The sequence below is a fragment of the Aedes albopictus genome, chromosome 2, assembly GCF_035046485.1.
Source record: "Aedes albopictus strain Foshan chromosome 2, AalbF5, whole genome shotgun sequence".
NCBI lineage: Eukaryota > Metazoa > Arthropoda > Insecta > Diptera > Culicidae > Aedes > Aedes albopictus.
The window spans coordinates 471,567,981-471,593,122 of record NC_085137.1 but is presented as its reverse complement, the minus strand read 5'-3'; the positions used below and the strand labels follow the sequence as shown (position 1 = coordinate 471,593,122).

Here is a 25,142-nt window from a genome sequence, read left to right as displayed (position 1 = left end):
CACGTGCGCGGTGGATGCGCTACATTTTACGACCATCGTTGTTGAAGCATGTTAATTTCTGGTGTCGTACCGACCTGAGAGTACCGACGCGACCGGTGCGAACCGTCGCGTTGCATGAGTGTTTTTTCTCTCTTGCGTCTCTCTCAGAGCATTTGTTTGGTTGCAATGTTTATGTCGCCTGTTCATCTGCAACATCGTACATGCGAGGTGCCGTTTGTACAAGAATACATACGGGCATTTTTGTCATTGTGTTGGTGTATGTTCAGTGCTGAAAAGCGGTCTGACTGTCCATCGCCAAGATCGCACTGGTTGTGACGGCGGTACCCGTATGCGGATGAAACAAACAGAGATTACGAATGTAGCACGCTGATGTTTTTTTCTGCACACGGCGCATGTGTTGTTGACTATGCTTGATGGATTATATTTTCAGCGGGGAATCAAAGGATCAACGCATTTCATGTTTACTGCTAATAGAGTTAAACATCACAAAATTTGATATTCTAAAAGTAAGGTCAAAAAATAATTTTGAATTGGTTCAATTGACTGATTCAATAAGTTAGCATGTTGAGTAAATTTGATTTTGAAATCAGTGGATGGATCGGGGGATTATGAGCAAAGATATATTTTTTTATGTGATCCTTATGTAATCATGTCATGTTATGATGTCGTGTTTGTAATGGAACTAGATTAGTTGAAAAAGCATAACAAAGTTCATACAAACAAATGATAATAATATGCAATAATAATCAAATAAATTTTTGTACAGGCTCAACTGAATTTGGATGTGGTTGCAACTGCGAGTTTATTCAGTACCAAACCATGTTCAATCACGAAAACAACATAAGTCATAATCATTCATCTGTTTCGCTTTGTATAAGGCAGATGTTTTCAGAATTCGGCATACTTTTTTTCAAGTTCGACCTCAAAACATAAAAAAGTATGAGAATTTGTAGTACATACGATGTTATTTATATTCTCGGCTTCGTAAAATAGCCAAACAAAAAAGTTGAACATGTAGCCCAAAAGGTCACGAGTCGCCCCTGATTTTCGGAGTCCGTATATCCACAAGCGCTCGTCGAATGCAGAAAGCTGCTGCTAAACATCGGCCACTCAATAGGATCCCCAGTAAATGTTGGAAGTTCCCTGGAAATTACCTGCCTTGCCACCACTTGCTGCGGCGTCGGACCATGCTGGATTGGTAGTGGACCGCAATTTACGACAGGGGGGCTTACTTGAACGAATGGCTGTCGAGGGTCATGCTGAGGAATGACATGGGGGGGATACATAGGAAAATTCAATGGTGTTTCATGCTGAGAGGTGGCACGAGGGGTACATGTTGGCACAGATTGATTCACGGGCATAGAGTATTGCGATCGACCACCAATTGGAGTGATCATCGAAAGCTCATCCAAGTCGGGTTGTAGGTGAGGCGTATGTGAGGGGGTGGTATTTATTGATTCCAAAGTAATGGCTGACAAATGGGGTACACTTACCAGGTGATTGGGTTGGCCAGGGATGTCGTTACCACCATCTACTTGCGTACAACCTTGGAATCGCGACCACGCTCCCGGTGGTTGGGCTGGCTCCTGTACTGATACTGCTGTAGCTGCGTCGTTTGAGTTCCGTCCACACGTGCCAGTCTGCTTCTGCATCTTCAAAAATGCGGACTCTATTTCCTGCAAACGTTGCAACTCCGCATCCCGTTCTATTAGTTCGTTCTGTTGCTGTTTTTTTTATCTCTGCTTCTTCTTTTTCTCGAATCTGCAGTTGACGAAAAAGGTCGACCTCGCGCCGACGCTGCAACTCAAACTGCTCTTCCTGGATGCTCTTCATTTGGTTGAGTTTGTTGACAAGGTCGAGCTCGCGTTTGCGTCGAATTTCCATTTCCATATCGTGTTGTTGTTGTTGCCGATTGTGTTGCTGACGTAGGTCCTCGGTCTCTCTACGCCACTTCTCGTATAAAGGCATCGGATTCCTTGGACGTGCACCTCTCTCGGGAATCGTCGGTGGAGAATATTCAAGAAGATTCACAAGCGGCTGTACGTCTACCAGCGGCACACCACCCTTCGCACCTGCTGTTTCGACGAGACGTTCGATACCATCGATGGTTATGCTACCGAACGTTTTCTCCAGTTGGCTGTCAGCTACACCACCAATGCTGGATTGAGGGCGACTCTGAATATCCTCCAGGGCCGCAGTCTTTAATGGAGTGGATGTTATCTTCACGTCGTTATCGTTTACTGAAGCTGCAGCGTTTGTGCTTACAATAAATACTTCTGGCTCCTCAACGATAGCACTGATAACTCCCGAGGCACTGTTTTGCTCATGGACCCACTCCTTCACTCTGTTAGTTTGGTTGGAGCGATCGCTTCGCAAACTCGAACTATCCGCTTCATCCTGCTGCTCCAGTAGTTCATATTTACGTGCGATATACTCCTTCTCGCGCTCCAGTTTCTCCAACGTCGCTTGTTGAATCTTTTCTTGCAAGGCGCGCTCTTCCTCGAGACGTTGCATCTCACGGGCTAGTCGTGCTCTACGTGAGCTAGACGTACTTGTCCGGACAGATACCGAGGTTGGCGGAGGGATGGGTATGCGGGGAGCGCAAAGTGCACAGGTGTAGGATTTGGAGTGCACTGTTTTGCAAGTCACACCGGCGCAGGAAAAGTGATACCACTTTGTACAATTTCCACATTGCACCATAAACCACTCGGCCTTATTCGGACGATCGCAAGCGCCGCAATCCCTTTCGTCCGCACGTTCATCGTCGACTACGGATGCTTCGAAATTGCCCTCCGATGACTTCACGGATGCATTCTCACGTAGGTCGTCAAACTGGAGGTTAGGTGCATCTTCCGCTGTAACCCGTGCCCGCGATCGTGTCTGCCTTACAACCGATGTCCGATTCATGGTTCAACTTTCCGAATCCTTAAGTTCTTTAGATTCTGTTGGTGTGATTTTGTTCTTTCGGAGGTCTTAAAGCAACTCGCTCTTTTCCGCAGAGCACTGGCGTAGCCACGGGGGGGGTTTTAGGGTTAAAACCCCCCCCAGAGCCAAAATTTCTAGAACAAATTTCCAGTATAAAACGCTTTGTGATGAAAAAATTTTTCGGCTGCGCCGCTATTTTTAACCGACACCTCAAATTCATTGTATATTTTTACGAAATGTGAGTGTCAAATGAAAAAAAGTATTATTGAACATCGAAAACCCCTCCCAGAGCAAATTTCTGGCTACGCCACTGCCGCAGAGTATCGCTAAAGCTGCAATAGTATTTTTTTTATTACTTCAGTTTCATTTTTTGTTTTGGCTCGTACTTACAACTTAGTGTCCGAATTAATTCAATTTCACACAAACAGAACACTAATCTAGATCAACTAGGTCAAGAATCTACAATCATACAAATTATTAGATTATTTCAATAAAAAAAAGGAATTCAAATTATTACATCAAATCTTCTACCGTCTTCGATTTAATCTTGCTTATCATTCTACATGACAATCATAGATGACAGATCTGCAATGACAATTCGCCATCTGTCACTTCATCCTTCACTTCACCCACTATGGGCTCACATCGCTCCGGAGTCGAAGGGTCCGCAACAATAGATTTAAGCACATTTTGACTAAATTTGCAAATTTATCGCCATATCATCACTGAAATAGCAGTGTAAAATTTTTGTCTAATAATTTAGTTATTTTAATTTAGTATAGTGAGATGTAAACTCAAAAGTCAACGTTTTAGACTTCTGTAGCATGAGCAACTTTTCGAAAATTATTCCAGCGTGCCGGAGCTAACAAAGTTTAGATACATCTAAGGCTTATCAAAAAAAATACAAAAAGACGTTATTCAAAACCATATGCTGCATTTGATCAGTGTTATATGACCTTTCAATAAATACATTTACTTTGAAAATCTGATTTACAGATGTGAAATAAATTCAAGTTATATGGTGTATCCGAACTTATTGAACACCGTGTAGATACGTAAAGCATGTTTGTTTTCCTAACATCAAGTGTAGCAAGGCAGAATAAATGCAATTTTAGAAACTGTCACCCAGTAACAAGGACTTTGTACCATGAATCCGTATTACCAAAACATATTACCCCAACTTAACAAACCGGATGTCACTAGGATTCGTAAACCGTAACGCAACACAAAAAGGCGATCTACCTACGTTACGGGCTCCGTTGAAGATCGAGCATATTTTAAACCCTCTCAACCATTCATCCATCAGCACGGGTCGCTTGACACCTTGGATTGGGGTTCCTTGTTTAGTGGACTTTTACCCCCGGAACAGGTGGTCCGTAGTGTTATTCTTAGCCAATTGAGACAACCGCTACCGACACAACACAGCTATCTAGGCTGATCGGGAAAAGAAGTTAACAAATCCCGCTCGTTTGGGATCGGTTTCTCCGGCTTAAAAAGATACTGTCCGACACAGCTTTAAAGCTGAAATTTATTTTTAAATTATAAAAACTAAATCCAAATACAATTCAATAAACTTACATTCTAGTGCCTCTGGAGCCGGCCTTCTGTATACGATTCTTGTGGGTCAAATGACCGAACTTCCCATCTTTTCACATTCTCTTCTACTGTATAACTAATCTAATTCACTGGTTTGTCTGCACAAGCAACCGCTCCAGTGTTGCCAGTTTCATCGCTTATTCGTCGCAACATCGCTTTTCAGCTTAACTTGTCATTTTACTACACGATACACAAACATAAACTAATATTTTGCAATTTATAATAAACTACAAATTACAAATCACTATTTTTGTAGTACAAAGATATTCGAGAAATAGTTTTCCTTAGGTAGTGCCATAATTGGTACAGGCATCCTATTTCTAAAGCAAATTTTGTTTTCTATAAAAACAACCTAAATCGGCCCGGAATCGAGCCTAGACACCTTCAGTATGGTCTTGCTGACCAATATGGTACGCTTCAAATATATGGATATACACGATGTAAAAATAGGCAAACGGCAAAAAAGCTTTTATTTGACAACTATAAAACTGCACTAGGTTGGAATTAAGAAGCCAAATAGGGGGTGTCCTAATGTTTTGTCAGTCGCTGTGTATCGTATAACGCACAATCTTTTGATCTATTTTTGAGCTTTTGAAATTTCGTAAAGCAAAGAAAATCGCTACAGCGAAACGCGATTCACCTTATAATATTTATTGTGCGGAGCAACAAGCAGCGTGACCTGATGCGAAAATTGCCGCTGTCCCTGTTATTATACTAGTAGTATCGCATTTCATGCTTTTGCCATCATTTCAACCCGATGCGATGGCTGCTGAGTGCTGGTTGGGGGTGTTTTGCCTTCTGTATCGCATCGTCGGTCGTCCGTCGTCAGTCACACCACCCTCCACGCTGCAATGTTTTACTAGGTCGCTGGAAAAGCAAAGCACACCCGCACTGAAGAAAGGTGAATATCATATCGCTTCACCCCATGGTGCCCCAACGAACGTTGCTGTGATTATAATGAGATGATCGAGGCACCTAACAGTGCCAATGCAATTTCCAGCTTCTCCATCGATGAGAGACGATTCGAAGCAAATACCTTACTACAGGTATTGCACAATTAGGTAGCTGCGCGCAGAAGCTGAAAAGTGTATCACCTAATTTTGCGCTCTTTAGTAGCCGATTTCTGACCTACGTCACGTCTGAAGCTGAGAGAGAGGAGACAGCTCACTGACAGTCACGATGTTTACATTTCTTCTTCTTACTTGTTTGTACAACTTTGGGCGCCGCACAATGGTTTGAAAATATAAAATTGGTCAAAAATGATTTTCATATTGAGTTCGCTGCTACAAACCATGAACAATTAATGGATTCGTTGCGCTGGTTTGGGAAAACTGACCATCATTATTTTATCTTTTTTTTAATTACATAGAACGGAGCCGTATTTTAAAAAGAAGTTTTGGAAATTTGACCACCTTACACCATCAATGTGCGATTTTCAGTTGGGTTCGCGGTGACAGTTTGTGACAGGTCCTCCTTGACATTAAGTAGCACGCAATCGAAGCCAGCTGTCTCCTCTCTCTCAGGTCTGAAGTGATTGGCTCTTGAATAGTAAATGAACCTACCTACGAGTTCAGAGTGTTTAAGCATTAGAATAACCAGCCACAGAAATCCAATGTCGCGACTGTTCGTGTGACTAACATCTAGTTTGCCTCGCCCTTACAGCGTCAGTAGCGGTACTATAAGTGTCAAATAAATTTTGTTTACCAAAACAAAAGGTCCGCTACAAGATGGGCACTTGAAAATAATCAATTATTACAACTAGGGTTATTAAAATAATTAAATTGGAAAACTGAGTACAGCGCCATTGGCGTTCTAGTGTATTTCTATTGTTTAAGCAGTGCCAAGTGTATACACTCTGTTTTAATACGAACGAAAACACCGGTTTAACAAATTAACAAGAGCTTTATTCACTGCGTCCGTACGATACAAAGTCTCTACACATTCTGTCTCGCTATGACCGATTGCTAGTGTGCGTGACTCCAGAAGGGAGCGTTGACAAATTACAAACTAAGGGTCAACCAAAAGCTACATAACATTATTACAACATCTTCCCTGTTTTTATAAAAGTTTTTATAAAAATTAGTTAAGGTCATAGTCTTTCAACTTGGAAGGCAAACGTATTTCTCTTTTTGGTCGGTCATTCTTCTTCGGTACTCTTGGAGACGGATAGTCCGGCTTGCTTGGTGTTCTTGTTGGTTGTTGCATTGGAATCTCCATAGAATCCAATCCGATCGGCAATTCGGTCATTTCAGTTGAAGGCTGATTCACAACGACGTCGTCCGGAACAGATGGCTGAACTTCAACAACGACTCCTGTTGATACGTCCTCCGGAATGTTTGATTGTTTTGCTGAAGACGAAGGTTGTACAGGCATGTCAGGTTCTTTTCGTGGCTTCAGATTGACCAGATCGCGACGATAAACTGCTCCATCCACGTTCACCAGATAAGAACGGTCATTCATCCTATTGGTAACCGTGCCAGGAATCCAGTGCTTTGTCGTTTCAGGATGTAACTGTACGTAGACCGGCGAACCTGCTTCCAGCGCCGGTAGCTTCCTTGCTGCTTTGTCGTAATGAAATTTGGTCTTTCGCCGGGCATCTTCGATACTGTTGGGTACATTCTGAACAGGTTTCGGCATCAAGTTCTCCAAAGACGTTGGCAGACCACAGCGTGTACTACGCGAGAATAGGCGGGCTGCAGGGCTAGACCCGATTTTGTTTGGTATGTTACGCCAGTGTAATAGAGCATACCAAAAATCCACGCCAGACTCTTCCGACTTTTTCAGCAATCTTTTCGCAATTTTGACGGCCGCCTCAGATTTTCCGTTGGCTTGCTGATGATAGGGGGCTGACGTGGAATGCTGAAACTCCCATTCAGTAGCAAACAGTCTCCATTCTTTGTTGACGAAATTGGTTCCATTGTCTGTGATTACCAGCTGTGGCTTCCCATGACGAGAAAAATTTTTCTTGCAGACGGTGATGGTACTGTTTGGAGTCAGACTCTTCAGAAGGTCAACCTCGAAAAAATCTGAATAGTGATCCACGGTGACTAAAAACTTCCTCTTCTCTCCCTGGTAGTCCGCAAAAAACACGTCCATAGACACGAGTTGGAATGGGTGTACAGGTATGGCAACGCTTTGCATTGGAGGAACTGGCTGGGAGGCTGCATATTTAGCACACACTTCACAACGGGCGACAGCATCCTTGATCTGCGTAGTCATGCCTGGCCAGAACAAGTTGGCGCAAGCTAGCTTCAGGGTCCCTTCAACTCCGTTATGACTGATATGTACTTTCTCAGTCAGTTTACGTCGCAGATGATACGGAACCACAACACGATCATTGCGAAAAACTATTCCATCCTGATGACTGAGTTCATCCCGATGCTTGAAGAATACCTTTACGCCGTCCGGAACTTTGTCCGCTGACACAGGCCAACCATCACGAATGTAACGAATGATCTGTTGCATCGAAGGATCCTTCGCTGTCTCCTGTATGACCTCTGTCAAACGCTCATCGGTGATCATGAGGAACTTGCTCGGGTTGACATCTTCCAGCTGTCGAAATACTTGATAGATGTTTCGCTTGTTGAACTGATCTTCAGGGCGGCCTTCATCCAGTGGAGCTCGGGAGATGGCATCAGCTACCACGTTTTCCTTTCCTTTGACGAACTGAATCTCCAAATTGTAGCGCTGTAGGCTTAACAGCATGTGCTGCAACCGCTTCGGAGCCGACAAGAGTGGTTTTTGAAACACGTTTACTAAAGGCTTATGATCCGTCCTCACAATCGTCTTCGGATTACCCACAATAAGTTGATCAAATCGAATACACGAGAAGAGAATAGCCAGCAGCTCCTTTTCTATTTGTGCGTAGTTCCTTTCTGTCGATGTTAGAGTACGAGAAGCGTATCCGATCACACCGTGAGACTGAAAGACAGCTGTGCCCAAACCAAAGGAACTCGCATCACATTCGATGATCAGTGGTTGAGTTACATCATAATATTGCAAGGAACGAGTATCTGCTACCGAAGATTTGATACGAGCGAACTCCTCTTCTTCCTTGTTATCCCAAACCCAAGGTTCCTTGTCCGAGATCAGTCGTCTTAAAACAGCAAAATTGGAGCTTAAATTCGGAATAAAACGACTGAGATAATTGACCATCCCAACAAATCGCTGAAGTTCCTTCTTGTCTTGGGGTCGGGGATAGTTTTTGATAGTTTCCACCTTGCTTTCGTCTGGCTGTAGTCCTCGTGTAGTCAGTACGTGCCCGTAGAACTTCACTGATGTCATACACAGCTTCAGTTTATTTCTGTTGAGCTTCACATTGTTTTCCTCCAAACGTATGAGAAGCCTCTCCAGACAGCCGTTGTGGCTTTCCAAAGCTTCCTGTAGATTATCTCCAGTTCCGAAAATCAAAATGTCATCAGCAATGCATTCTACGCCCTCGAGATCCTGAATCACTTCCTGAAGTTTCATCTGAAAAATTTCAGGTGCGGGCGCGATGCCAAAAGGTAAGCGAGTCCAGCGGTACCTTCCAAAGGGAGTCCAAAATGTAGTGAGAAGACTGCTGGGATGATCCAGAACCACATGCCAGAAACCCTTCTTGGCATCCACCGTGGAAAAAACTTTCGCTTTTCCGAGCTCCGGCAATATCTCGTCGATCGTGATAAACTGCAAATTCGGTCGCTTAAGAGCCTTGTTCAGCGGAATCGGATCCAAACAAATTCGAATGGAATCCGACTCTATCCCGCCACGCCTCACTAAAACGATATTACTGACCCAGTCCGTATGCTGAGTCTCCTTGATGATAAGGCCATCTTGTTCCAGCTTTCTTAGTTCATTTTTCAGCTTGTCGCGCATTGCTATTGGTACCCGCCGTGGTTGCTGAATTGACGGTGTGACATCCGGATCCACCTCCAACGATACAACACCAGGGAATTTACCGTACCCCTCGAAGATATTGCTGTGCTGGTCAACGATTTGCTGGGCTTTGATGCGATACACGTTCAAAAGATGCTCCTCCGAAGGTGGTGAGGTGATCGAAACCGAGTTACAGAATTTAATGAAGCCCAGCGTTTTGCAAACTTTTGCGGATAAGAGTGGCTTATGGGGAACATCAACGACTTGCAATGCGAGTGTGTACTTACGGTTTCTCCTCTTACATGGCAACCTTACTTCACCTAGCACCGGTATGGTTCCACCACCGAAGCTCTGCAGCCGGAATTTTGAAGGCAACAGCTGCAGTTGATCACAGCCGGCCATTCCTTTAACCCAGTCAATGCCAACCAGACTGGTATTGGCTCCGGTGTCCAACTCGCACTGCACGATTTTCCATTTGCCGCCAATGAACAGCTCCACATCCGCCAGCACATTTCCGCCAGATTCCGAAAAATCATACACTTTTCCAATTACTGCTTCATCACTGCTGCTCTCCGATTCACCATTATCACTGTTCACACTTTCCGTATCGTCAGAGTCACAACTTTCTTCTTGCACTTTCTTCACTTTTCTGCGGCTTTTGCCCTTTTGCTTTCGGTCCAACTTGCATACTTTCGCGAAATGATTCTTGCCCCCACACACATTGCACTAGCATGTTTTTCTGCGATTTCTTCTGCTCGACATAGATCAACGACCTTCACTTCCGTCAAGTTTGGCATCGTCAGCATCTTCGCGCGCAATTTCTGCCATTTGTTTGAGGTAACGATTTTGTACACGATCAAATCTTCTTCAAGTGCACCGAATTTACACAACTTGGCCAAACTTTTCAAACGCGCCACATAGTCATCGATCAATTCCACAGGCTGCTGCATGAGCGAAAAAAACTCGAACCAATCCACGATTTTGTTTCTTTCGCGCACTACTTTCGCTTTTATAGCTTGCAGAGCCACATCTGGGGAAAGCCGCTGTGCATCCGTTAACCCAAAATTAAAATACTTTTTGAGCGCCGCACTACCGATTACCGACAACAAAATACTGGTTTTCTGCTTGTCATGGTCCACGGGCCACTCATCCATTCCCATAGCACTCGCGTAATTTTTCCAGTTCGTAGAAAAAAATTCAAAATTTTCCTCCATGTCTCCACTAAGCTCGAGCGGTGGAGGAAGCGGGACAGACGAAGCTGTCGAATTGGCAGCCATTTGCAAATTTTGCTGCTGCCCAGCTGGCTGCTGCTGTTGCTGCTGCACTTGAACATTCTGGAACGATTTCACAATTTCGCGCAATGCACCGTTCTGCAATTGCATGAAGCGCTCGAACTGTTCGTTGTTCATTTTGATACCGTCCGGGAAAACACACAACACTCGGCAAGACGCGAAAAAATATGGCTGCCGCACCGGCTCCGACCGGATCACTCTCGAACACGCCGACGGACACCGTTATTCGAACCGAGGCAAATGATTTTTCACTCCCCGAGCTCGTGTTTCTCCTCGATTCCAACTTCCGCGATTTAATGACGCCGGAAACACTTCTAGAAGCCTTTTGCTTCTGACACCATGTTTTAATACGAACGAAAACACCGGTTTAACAAATTAACAAGAGCTTTATTCACTGCGTCCGTACGATACAAAGTCTCTACACATTCTGTCTCGCTATGACCGATTGCTAGTGTGCGTGACTCCAGAAGGGAGCGTTGACAAATTACAAACTAAGGGTCAACCAAAAGCTACATAACATTATTACAACACACTCCATACACTCCACTCGAGATGTGGTTGCCCAAGAAGGAGGCTACTAGACATAGATCACTAGACTGATTTATTTCACGTCAAACGCTTTTAACCATCTTCGGCTTGTTGGAGACGTTTGTGCAAGAGAGCGGCGAATGCTTGGAATGGAAGAAAAATGTAATCAGAAAAAAAAACAGGCAGTCGCCTCGTTTCGCATTTATCAGTTTGTAAACATTGACTAACCTGTGCAGCAGAACTCCTCTAATTGGACACGTTTCACCCCAAAATCGAATGATTCAGGCCAGCAGCAACGTTCGAGCTATCTACCTCGTGAAAATTTACGGGAACAGGTGATAGATAAGTAACCTGTTAGCACGTTGGAAATTGAGCTCCTCCAAGTTTGGTAGTATGATTCATTCTACCGTACCATAGATGAACAATGTGAAGACTTTCTACTCGCAGATATTTTATTGGCTATTGATTTGCGAACTCCTTCTGGAACCATCATCTTACATTGCATAATAGTTATTTATGTAACGAGTTGCAAAATGATGATTTTTACAGCATGAGTCGTACATTTATCCAACGAAGCTTGCCGATATTACTGACGCTCAATACAACAACTGTCAAAAACGGGTGCAAAAGGCAAACAATGAATTACCTATTGCTGTATTCAGCTGTTCTAATTACGTCAAAAATTTACCAAACACGGTATTCAAAATTAAGTGTGTTCCTTCAGAGATTTCTCCATATATTTCTTCCAGAAAACCGCTAGATAATGCTCCAATAATTCCATCTGGAATTATTCGAAACATTTTTGCAAGAATGTCTTCTAGAAATTCTTTCAGACTATTTCAATAGAGATTATTCAAAAATTAATCCATGAATTGCTTAACAATTTTGTACAATAAATCCTTGAGGAGTCCATCCAAGTATTCCTTCAGTAATTCGTTCAGAAATTACTGCAGACATGGATTTCTTCAGTTTTTTTTCCAGAGATTTCTGCAGAAATTCTCTAAGAAAGCTCTTCTAAGATTACTTAAGAATTCTTCATGGGATTGCTCCGGGATTCGTCATGGGGTTTCTTCATAAATCATCCAGGGATTTGCCCAGGAATTCCTTCTGTGATTCTTTCAGGAACAACTTCAAGAATTATTTTAAAAATGCCTCCAAAAATTCTTCAGGAATTCATCCTGGAATGGTTTCAGAAACTCCTACAGGAATAAATTCAAGACTATCTCCAGGAACTGTTTAGACATTACCTTAGGAATTCCTCTTGAGATTGCTTCCGAGCAGGGAATGAAATTATCGATCACGATCGCGATAGTAGAAAACTCTCCCACACGCATTATCGGCGAAAAAAGACGTGCGATAAATTCAGACCCGGGTTTCTCCCGAGAATGTGTTTTCGCTCGTTCCGCAGCGCCGAAAATCGATTTTCATCAGCAATGAAAAGTTGACTGGTTTGCTTTCTGCTCTTTGTTCGCCTTCCCGTAGTCCCGTCGTCACCGGCTGTAGCTTTTATGTATAAAATTTCTTTCCTCTCTCGAGCAGCTTGTGTGGTCGAGTGGTTATGGTGCGCGCTGATACACATTTTTGTGGAGGGTCTAGGTTCGAATCCCGTTAGCGGCAAATTTTTGTTATTTGCCTTCTGATAATTATCGCGATAACTTTGCAGGCGATAAAGTTGGATAGTGAAAATGAAAAGAGCGATTTCCAGTTTTCGGCTATCTTTGATCGGGGACAAACAGCAACGACCGATAAACATTTCTCACAGGAAAAGTAAAAACAGAAGAAATCGGTTGCTCGAAAAACGCCGTTTTTCGTCTCAATTTGCTGATAATTTCATTCCCTGCTTCCGAGATTCCTCCAAGAGTTCCTCTACAAACACTTTTAAGGATTTTTTTAAGATTTCCTCAGGAATTTCAGCGGTTTCTGCAGTGTTTCCTCCTGGGATTTTTCTGAAGCTCTTCTTGAAATTCCTTCAGGAATTGCGTCTTAGTTTCCTTCAAGATTTCTTCCTGGAATTCCTCAAGGGATTCCTCCAGAAATATCTTCAGGAATTCTTTCAGAATTCCTCTTGGGAATTCCTGCAGGGATTCCTCTTAAAATTCCAACAGGCATTCCTCAAGGAATTCCTCCAAGAATTCATCTAGAGATTCTTCTAGGAATTGCTCAATTGAAAAACCTCAAGGAGTTCCTCCAGGGATTCTTCCAATAATTTCACCAGGGATTCCTCTTAAAAGCGCTCCTGCGATTTTTTAAGGAAATCCTCCAGGAATTTCTCATGGAATTCATGCTAGAATTCCTCCAGCAATTTCTCTAAAGATTTCTTAAGAAAATTCCTAGAGATTCCTCCAGGAATTCCTACAGGCGTGTCTCCAGAAATTTCTCCAGGGGTTCCTCCAGCCATTCCTTCGTGTATTCCTCTAGGGAATCCTCTAGGGAATCCTCTGGGGATTGTTCTTGGAATTCCTCCAGGAACTCCTTTAGGAATACCTCCACGCATTCCTCCGGGAGTTCCTCCAGGGATTTCTATAGGGATTCCTCCAGGATGTCATTCAGGAAGACTTCCAGGAATACCTTCAAGAATTCTACCAGGAATTACCCCAGCAATTCCTTCAGAAATTCCTCCAGGAATTGATCCAAGAATTCATCCAGAGATTCCTTCAGAAGTTCTTCCCAGGAATTCATCCAGGAATTATTCCAAGTATTTGTCCAAGAGTTTCTCCAGGCGTTTTTCCTGAAGTTCCTCCAGGACTTTCTTCAGGCATATCTCCAGGATTTCATCTAGGAAGTTCTCCAGCAACTCCTCCAGGAATTCCACCAAGAATTACTCCAGGCAATACCCCAGGTATTCCTTCAGGAGGTCCTCCAGGAATTGATCCAGCAATTCTTTTGGAAATTCTTGCAGGAATTTTTCCAGGAAATCCTCTAGGGATTACTTCAGAAATTCTTTCATGAAATTCTTCAGGAATTCCTCCAGGAATTCCTTCAGAAATTCTTTCATGAAACTCTTCAGAAATCGAGAATTATTGTGGGATTTCCTCCTGGAATTTCTCCTCCACGAATTCCTCCAGATATTTCTGAGGGGATTCCTCTAGAAATTCCTTCTGAAATTCCACCAGGCATTCCTCTGGGTATTAATCAGGAATTCCTTCAGGGATTCCTCTAAGATTTTTTCCAGAGTTTCCTCCAGGAATTCCTCAGATAGTTCCGGGAGATCACAGCAGGCGATGCGCTCGGGCGCCTGTGTTTTGAGTTAGCTGTCACGTTTTTGATCGATTCCGCGTATTCGAACGACCGCATAGTGAAATAATTACCGGTGCTACGCCATCCTTAGAAGAAAATTGTGAGCGCCTTATAGTTTCGGTTGTGATTTTAATTGGTCTCCTACTTTCAAGTTCCTGTGCATTGGAAATGTATGATTAGCATTACGAGAAGAAAACAGCAATTAGCCCGGAAGCAACAATCGAAAACGGTCACGTATTTTCTCGCTTCAAAGTGACTCATTTCATTGGTTTGGCCGACGAAAGTTTAACTAAATGGCTGAATTTTCTGTGAAATAGTTTAAAAAGTGATGAAGATTTGTAAGCTTGTGAACTAGTGAACTAGTGGGTGGAATGGTGTTCCTAGTAATATGGATCACAGCGCTGCTTAAAGAAAGAAAAGCGGAAAACTGGCGACGGCGTGATGTCTAATCTTAGGATTATGTTTTCGTTTTCAACTACATATATCAAGGCCCACTGCAGGAAGAATACTGGAAGTTTCATTATTTGGTGAGATCTTTCTTATTTCTATGAGATGCCTTAATGTTGAAAGTGTGAGCATGTAAACATTTCACAATTTAGTTGCTTACAATTTGATTGTTTTAGTATAACCGGGGAAGGGATCAAAATATGTTTATCTAGTTTCAGAGAGCGAACAATGGCGCTTAAGCCTAGGCTTTCGAGCCCGGGCATATAGGGAAATTCCTATGTCCCATCCTAGGGAGAGGAGCCTCGACGGAGTGATATTAACTTTCTTAGCAAAGTCACTCCCAACGTTTTTGCTTAACTTCTATACCACATACTATACGGAGCGGTTGGTACGAGATGTCCCCGTTCTTTGGTTTTGTTTTCATTCAATGACGCTGCACAGTAGGCCTGGCCGCCCCAATGCTTGTAATGCATCACTGATTCACTGCAAGTATTGATAATGACAAGAAAAATGATAGAAGTAGTGGATTCTATCATTTTCCAGGATTCTTCCAGGTGATGGCTGTGTTTGTGTAGACTAGACTAGACTAGGAATTCCTCAGATAGTTCCTCCAGCACTTCCTCCAAGAATTCCTCCAAAAATTCCTCTGGGAAATCCTCTTGAAATTTCACTAGGAATTTCTTCAGTTTTTTTTTAGAGAATAACTTGATGATTTTGTGGCTATATCGGTCTCTTTCTACTCATAGTATAAGGGAGTAGAGATCAAAGTGGATAATGAAATGATAGATACGATAGAATTCGCTAGGTAGCGAACAAGTGTGATTTTTTTTATATATACAGTAGGTGAAATTAGGCAAGTAGGCCATGTATTGAACGAATACATCGAATGCGTGAAACTTCTGCCGTGCGACCACAAAATCATCAAGTTATTAATAGAATACGGTCGATAAATCAGTATATGATATAAAAAGTTTTTTTAGAGATTCCTCCAGGAATTCATTCAGGGTTTCCACCAGGAATTCCAGGGAATTCTACCAAGAATTCCTCTAGGGATTTTTCCAAGAGTTTCTCCTAGGATTGTACCAGGAATTTGCCCAGAAGTTTCTCCGTGCATTCGTCCTAAGGTTCCAAATTGCTTCAGGGTATCCTACAGGGATTCCTCCTGGAATTTTTCCAAGAATTCCCCAAGGGATTCTTTCAAGAATCCCTAGAAATTCCTCAAAAGTTCTTCAGGTAATTTTTCCAGGTGTTCTCTTTTTTATTCTAGTGGGAACTTGGCTAGAGGTTTCTTCTGGAATTTCTCCAGGATTTTTGAGGAGATTTTTTTCTAGGAAGTTCTTACAAGAGAGTTTTAACGTTATTCTGGGTTCTTTCATGAGTTCTTCTGAGAACACATATTTTCAAGAATTGCCCCACAATATATTCTAAAGTATTACGATAAACGTACCAATAGTGGTGCTACCACCACTAAGGGAGTGTTAACTGGTTAACTCTAAGCCGTAGAAATATTTTTTAGGAATTTCATTATTTCAGGAATATCTACAATCTACTGCAGAATTTTTGATGGAACTCTGAACAGAATCCCCAGAGGTACTCTGACAGGAGTATTTATCTGGAGTTTTCGGATAAAATGATGTAAGACTTCCTGGATAAACTTTGGGAAGAATTCTCCTGGGCGTGAAGAATCCTTGAGCATCTTTCCCAAGAATTACCAGATGAATTTCCGGGAGATCTCCTACAAGATCTTTTGGAAGACTTCCCAGGGAATTCCCAGAGGATCTTTCCCAAGAATTCTCAGAGGAATTATCAGGGTTTTCCTGGAGGAAATTACTCTAGAACTTCCTCCAAGAATTCCAAGAGGTTTCTTGTGAAATGTCTTCAGGTATTCCTACCAAAATTCCTCTGCGGAATCCTCCAGGAATTCATTCATGGTTTCCTTTAGGATTTCTTTCAGGCAGGAATTCATACAGGAATTTCTCTATGGAGTCCTCCAGGGTCTCCTTCAAGAATTCCTTTAGGTATTTCTACACGAATACATCCAGGGATTAATCTAGGAATCCATAAAGAAATTGCTCCGGGAATTGGGATTTATATTTAGACATATTCAATGATTTCATATTTTTGAACAAAAGAACACCTTTTGCGGAGATTTTTAGAACTTTATTTTGATACATAAAATCAATTTCAAAGAGATTTTTTCTGATCACCTTTTGACAGTTGGGCAAATGTTTCACAGCTTCGCCCAGTACGAAATCCGACGAGGTATGATTCATCAAATGGCTCCCATACAAACCTCAAATTAGTTTTTAAATAGGTTCCCGGACACTAAAATTCTAGAAAATTCGGGTTTCGGCTCAGTTTGGCATGCGAATTCAGAATATGGAATTATCTCAACACCGCTAAAGAAGCCAATTCTTCCAGAGGGCCCTTCCAGAATTCATCTAGAGATTGCTCTAGGCATTAGTCCAGGAATATCTCCAGGAATACCTCTAGGAAATCCTCCGGTTATTCCTCCAAGAAATTCCTCCAAGAATTCCTCTAGCTATTTCTCAATGAATTCCTCCAGGTATAGTTTTAGAAATTCCTCCAAGAATTTTTCCAACGATTCCGCCAGGAATTTGTCCAGGAGTTCCTACAGGGTTTCCTAGAGAGATTCCTTTGAGAATTCCGCTAGGGATTTCTCCAGAAATTAATCCAAGGACTTTTCCAGAAACTTGTCTAGGAATTCCTCAAGAGATTTCTTCAGAAATTTCTACAGGGATGTAGAATATTTTCAGATTTTTTTTCCAGGGATTTCTACTAGGTATTCTCCAGGATACCTGCATACCTGCAGGAATTCCGCTCGGAATTTCTCCAGGAATTCCTCCAGGAATTGCTTCGGGAGTTCTTTCAGGGATTGCTCCAGAAATTCCTGTAGTGATTCCTTTAGAAATTCGTCTCGGGATCTTTTCAAAAATTTATAGGAGTTCGGTCACAAACTTCAGAAATCCACCCATCATCTTTCCAGGGATTCACCGAAGAATTTTTCCAAGATTACCTGAAGATGTTTTGTATTACTTGAAGGATTTCTAGAGAAAGTTGTGCAGTTTCAATGAAACCGTGGAACCAGGGTGAGGACAATCCTTATATGTAGTATGTACATTGTAATAGTAATAGTAATAGTTTTTAGAATATGATTGTAATCTCAATAGGTAAAGCACTTTTTTTTCGGAAACTCTTATTTAGCTTAGAAATTATCGTTCATAGTCTTGGGAGGGAAAGGGTCAATATGTTTGAAATCCCTAATAGTGTCTAAAATATGTCACGTTTAACCCGTGAAACATGGCCGTGTAAACATGCATACCAGAAACGGTAGAAAAAGTCGTTCACACACACACGTGTTACATTTGCCCAAGGTCAAGTTCGCATCTGGTAGGTAAACCGCGAACAGCATCCTTTGTCGCACATCCTGCTACTGGCCTCGACCTCTGCTACTGGGCCGTGAGAGGCGTAAACTTACGATTGCATAATACATTCATTCCATCCAACACAGCCACGTGCACACGACACGACCGATGGATCGATATGTGCCAGTCTTCTCGTAGAGTTGTCGTCGTATCTCTATACGTATATGCAGATAACATCATATACTGACTGCAACCTCTAAAGCATGCTTATCTGCATTGAGCTGTGCTAGACAGCATGACTACTGGTTTCCGTTCTCGAAATTGCACCAGCAAGTGGGACATCGCGACAACTAATTGTTGTAATAGTATAGTCAACAGCGATGCTTAATCAAAAGCCATCGAGTTTTGACTTGGAATTATGCGGATTTTTGTTTCCTGGAAAAGCGTACATATTACTTTCGTTGAAGCGTTACATTAGTCTAATTTGTTGATGCTAGCAGAACATGTTAGAAGACATTTTCACTTCTATTGGTAATTCAATCGCCTGCTACTTGCGCTCTACGATCCATAGTTGTCTCCACGATGTTTCCATATTCCTCCAACGTGGGCTGCGAATCAAGTTAAAGAAACGGAAGCCCATCAATAGCGCACAGAAGCGAAAGGCAAGAACCGTGTCCGACTGGAGGAGGACCCAGACGTCCAGCGTCCAGGTCGGCTTACGGTGGCTAATAAGTATGAATGCCAGCCGGCCAGCAATGCCTTGTTTCAAGGGTGACCGTATTGGGTATACAGAGGAAACTTGACACCCCCATCGATGTAATGTAGTCAGCTCGTTACTTACGGCTCGATGTAATTTTGTGTTCGTTGACCAGTGTCCCGTGGCATGTGTGTTTGGTACGAAAACTATATGTACTAATGAAACCGATCAAGACGTAGCACGTACTGTTCCGTGCGAAATGATTGTTTGCGTGCGGTCACGTCGCCGCCCATATCTGTGAGCTGACGGATATGTCGCGTACAATTCTAGTTCGACCGAGTTTTTCGTTCTGCAATTGGCTAGGGTAAAAACAAGGGTATATTTACCATACTTACAGATAAGCAAAGCAAAGGCCACCTTTCCTTGTAAATAGCTCAAGGCTCTAGTTCTTAGATATTCCACTTACGATTATTTGCGAATATTTTATGAAATTTGGAGATAAGAAATAGAGGCTTTGACCAAAATGCAATAACACAAATTAATTATTTATGATTTTGGAAATTCCATATCATTTAGCAGCCAACTCGAATGCCGAGCATATGGCAAATTCCTCGAGATAACATGGGCGATTGCAAGAAAGGCTCACACTTTGGTAAACGATAGACGTTCGATAACTGTAAACACGCGTTGCGTCCACTACCAGGAAGCATAGAGCTTTTTGGTGTTTTGGATAGTGGCGGGTAAAAAAAAATGCAACAACCACAACACTTTTATTCGGGGAGTTTCAAACCTGTTGTTTGTTGGTACGTTTTGTATTTACATACATTTATTAATTGTAATCTTATCCACTCACTCAGTGGATAACTGACAATGAGGAAGATTACAAGAGGCAGTCGAAATACGCGTATCTGTCAAAGGATAAGCAAAAGAGGGTGGAATTAAATGGTACAAAAACTGATTACACTCATTCGAAGATAATAAAAAGCTGTCAATTCTGCAGCAACACAACAAAATAAGTATCATTACAATATGAATATTCGCTTTGGTGACAGAGAATTATCACTTTGAAACTTCGAGCCACATATCCAACATGGCTGCCGGTGCTAATGATACTGTAAAAAGCCTTGAATTTAGAATAACACATAAGCTCAATACGCTAAGTACGAATGGATTATTCTGGAGGGGGCCAGGCCCCCCCTGGCCACCCCCTATTTACGCCAATGATGATAGAGCTTGTCAACAAATAGTAGGAGTCGTTAGTTCGAGTCTCACCGAGAGGACGAGTAACTTTTTCGCAAATCTCACCTGAATTTGTCCATTGCATACTCACGCCAGTATTTGTAAAGTCTAGCTTTTGGAATTAAGTAAAGCTTCCATTCGGCTGGTTAAGCCGCAAAAAGTGATAATTAATTAAATTAAAACAAATAGCTGTCAAAGCAACTTCGAGCAACTCCAACTCGCCTTCCTATTTAATACTCCAATTGGCACGCCACGGTGTACCAGAAACCGTTGTAATAAGATAAGATAAATCAAATACATAAATCGAATTACAGCATCTGCACAACCGTTGCATCTCAACAATCGTAATAACAAATAAAAACAAATAAATGTTCGAAAGATACACTATTGTAGTATCTCCTCTGAAATTTTGAAAATGTTTCATCTAGGGAAACTGAAGTTTTTATCATTTGAACATATTGCGTTGTTTCTAGGATTTCCTTTTATGAGTAAATATGTGCATATCGTGGTTCTATGGCCATTTGGGCCAGTTCATAAACAACGTAGACTCTGAGGGGGAACGGGGGTGTCTGGCCAAAGCCTACGCTTCATACAATTTTTCAAATTTTTGTCTACGAGGGGGGAGGGGGGGGGCTGTCTGAGATGGCCAAAAATGAGTCTACGTAATTTATGAACAGCGCCTTTATAATTTCAACAAATACAACAACAAAAGATAAACCTCCAAGTTTGAACCAGAACATTGAGATTTAGAAGTCACGCAAGCGCCTCAAAGTTGAATTTGATAGTAATAAAAAGATGCTTTCACTTGAATTGTCAATACTTTTTCAATTATCAACCGATTTTCAATCTTTTTGCATCAATTTCTTTCAAATTGATGTCTATGTAATTCCCTAAAATAACGTAAAATAAAAGTTTTACGAGCGTTTCATTATCTTTTCTTTTTTAACACAAAGTTTAACCTTGAGGGCACTATAACTTTTCAATTGCTCGACTTATTTCAAATCTCTAAGCATGAAATTCTGGATTAATTTTAACCGTTTTCATGCAAAGCTTTGATATTAAAATGAAAATGTTATTGTATATGAACATATAAAAGTTTGAAACTTAAAAAACTGTGTGTGGGTTGCCCAGGTACCTCATAGGCTTCGTTTATGATCAAGCAGGTTTTAAACCAGCTCGAACATTTATCCTTCCGAACGCGTCACATGGCACTTTTTTTAAGACACGTTAAATGCTTCCAGTCGAGTGGCGCCCGAGCCTTCCAAATAAACGAATAAGTAAAAAAAAATGCTTCCAGTGAGCTATTCGCTTGATAAAAAAGCATTCTGTATGAATCTCTCGAATAAACTTGTAGGACATATTTTTCCAAAAAAATATGAGTTTTTTTATATTTTTTCTTTTTATTACTTAAAATTATCATGTTACCCGATAACTTTTCAACTGCTCAACCAAATCTTTTGGCAAGCTCTTGCCAACATTTAAAAATGCCCTGATCAAATTTTTCTTTGAGGAATTCATTTTTATCAAAGTGTTATACCAATTAATAAATGCCAAAACATGCCTTTATTTTAAATAAAACTCCTCGATCGAAGACAGTATTTCCTCCTGGGATTTCTTCAGGAACTCTATATTCGATTTCTGCATGATTCCTCCAGAAATTGCCTTCACGAATTCCTCCAGAGATGTCTCCAGGAATTGCTCCAGTGATTCTTCAAGGAATTCCAGGAAACCCTCCAGAAATTCTTCCAGGGATGCTTCCTAGAATTTCCCCTGGAATTCCTCCAGAAATTCTTTCAGGTTTTCCTCTTGGCATTCCTCCGGGAACTCCTCCAGGGATTCTTTCAAAGATTCCTCCAGGCATTTCTGTAAGGATTGCGCTTGGGATACCTGCTAGAAATCCTCCAGGCTCTTCAAAGAATTTCTCTAGAGATTCTTCAAGGAATTCCTACAGCGATTTCTCTAGGAATTTCTCCATGCATTCCTTTAGGAATTCATCCAGGCATTCCTCCAGAAATTTTTCCAGGCGTTGCTCTAGGAATTCCACTAAGAAATTCTCCGGGAGCTACAACAGGAATTGCTCCAAGAATTCCTCCAGAAAATCCTTAAGGAATTCCTCCTATAGTTCCTCTAGAAATTCCTCGAGGCATTCTTACAGGATTTCATCCAGACATTCGTCCAGGTACTCCTTCAGGAACTACTCCAAAATTCTTTCAGGAATTACCCTAGGAATTCCTCCACAAATAAATCCAGGAATTCCCCTAGACTTTTTTCCAGAAATATCGCCAAAAAATCTCCAGGAATTCCTTTAGAAATTCATCCAAGAATTCCTTCAAGCAGTACTCCAGGAACTCCTCCTGGTATTTCTCCAGGAATTCTTCCAAGGGTTCTTCCAGTGATTCCTTCATGGATTACTCCCGGGATTTCTCCAGGAACTCCTCCAAAGATTCCTCAAGAAATTCTTCATGAGATTTCTTTAGAAATTTCTCCAGAGATTCCTTTTCAAATTTCTCTAGGGAATTTTTCCACGAATTCGTCCAGAAACCAGAAATTCCTCTAGGATTTTATCCACGAATTTCTTTACGAAATCTATTAGGAATGCCTTTAGAAATTCCTGCAGGTTATATTTTTTAATGTACCTATTTCAAAATTATTATGATAGGAAATAAGAAAAATACGTTTATTTAAGGCCGCACGGGACGACGTGTAGTTTTTCCTATCTTCCCTCTCTTTCTAACAATTTGCCTCGCGATTTTGAAGAAGCAAATCTCAATTTCCACTGCACTGACGTAGCTGAAACTTTAGTCGATTGTGCACCACAAGTGAGCAATAGTATGGGACGCGCTTGTATGGAAAAAATAAATCCTCACTCCAGTCGATTTTTTGGATTCCATTTAGGTTCCATATGAAGTGTACACAATTTCAGCGCATTCGGTGAAACTATAATTTAGCGCAAGCAGTTCAAAGTTTGCATAGAATTTACTATGGGAAAAGTTACACTTTCAAACAAAAAAACCCACAGGTCGTTCTTTGTCTCCTTAATTCAAATCGATCAACGTTTCTTGTAGAAAAATCATTTATAAAACTTTCTTTCGAAGACCGCAAAACGATTGGATGCTTGTGGAAAACGTTATTGATTTATTACCGATTAGTGATCAAACGAACGGCTTTTTGTTTTGTTTTATTAGCAGCACTGCTGCTGCCGTTGTTGAATGGGGTGGCGGGAGGCATCACCACCCCCAGAAACAGCAGCAGCCAAGGCAGCAGCTGCAGTGCTGCTAATAAAACAAAATAAAAAGCCGTTCGTTGGTTCACTAATCGGTAATAAATCAATAACTTTTTCCACAAGCATCCAATCGTTTTGCGGTCTTCGAAGGAAAGTTTCATAAATGATTTTTCTACAAGAAGCGTTGATCGATTTGAATTAGGGAGGGGGGGAACCACTGGGATTTTTTGATTGAAAGTGCAACTTTTCCCATAGTAAATCCTATGAAAACTTTGAACCGCTTGCGCTAAATTATAGTTTCACCGATTGCGCTGAAATTTTGCACAGTTCATATGGGACCTAAATGGAATTAAAAAAGTCGACTGGAGCGAGAATTTGATGTTTGTCCCATACTAGTGAGCAAATGAACGATCAAATTTCTAGTCAATAATATGAAGTAGAAGTTGAGATTTGCATCTTACTAGCAACAGAGCAATGGCGGACGATTCAACCACCGTCCCGTCCGGCCTTAAATAAAAAAAATATTTTCAGGAATTCCTTCAAGAACTCCTTCAGGCATTCCTCAAGGAAATCATGCAAGAATGCTTCAAGCTACTTCAAGAATTTCTCCAAGACCCCTTATAGGGATTCCTTCAGAAATTCCTCCAAGAATTCCCCCGGAAATGCATTCAGACATTCCTGCAGGTATCCCTCCAAGAATTTCTCAACTGAATTCTTCATATACTTCTCCACAAATTGCTCTCAGAAATTCTCTAGGAATAACTTCAGCAATTCATCCACGGATTCCTCCAAGAATTTTTCCAGGGATTCCTCCAGGAATCCTTCTGGAATTCTAGCAAGGATTCCTTCAAAAATTTCTTCAGTGATTCATTCAGGAATTCCTCCAGGGATTGCTACAGGAATTCCTCCAGGGATTCCTCCAGGAATTCTTCTTCTCCAGGCATTCTTCCAGGAGTTCCACCTAGAGTTCCACCATGGATTCCTTATAAAATTCCTTCAGGAATTCATCCAAGAATTCTTCCTGGATTCTGCAAGGGTTTTGTGCAGGAATTTCTTCAGGGATTCCTTCAGAGGTTCCTCTAGGGATTCTTCCAGGAATTCCTCCATGCGTTCCTCATGGAATTACTACTAGGATTCTTCCGGGAATTCTTCCAGCGATTATTCCCCCCCAGGAATTTTCGCAGCGATTCACCCAGGAATTGTTTCTGGGGTTCCTTCAAAACTTCCTACAGGGATTATTCCAGGAATTGCTCTTGTGATTCCTTCAGAAATTCCTCTCGGAATATCTTCAAAAAAAATATTCAGGGGTTCCTTCAGAAAATTAAAAAATGCTTCCATCATCTTTTGAATATTACTTTAGGGATGCCTACAGAAATTTCTTCAGGTTTTTTTTAATTACTTCAAGGATCTCTATCGAACTCCAGAGATTTATATTGGAATTCTCTACGAGAACTTTAAAGGCATGCATACATGAGACAGTAAGTTTTCTAAGAAGTCATCCAGAAATAATTTCCCAATTTTCTCCAAGAAATTCTTTAGGAGTTCGTCCATAGATTTGTTCAGGAATCCATCCATGAATTCCTTCAATTATACTCCCTGCAAGTATACTTACTTGTTTTTTTTCAGAAACTTCTCTAGAGATTTCTCTCGAAGTTTCTTCGAGGATGTTTTGAGGGTGTTACTTCAGAAAGTCCTTCAGGGATTCTTTCGAAAATTTG

At 41.5% G+C, this 25,142-nt stretch overlaps 1 protein-coding gene across 3 annotated transcripts in view; it reads left to right on the top strand.

Moving 5' to 3' along the window:
- The window catches only part of LOC109418067 (unconventional myosin-Va), a 70,266-nt gene that overhangs the window by 20,441 nt on the left and 24,683 nt on the right, over positions 1-25,142 (top strand). The window lies entirely within an intron of this gene.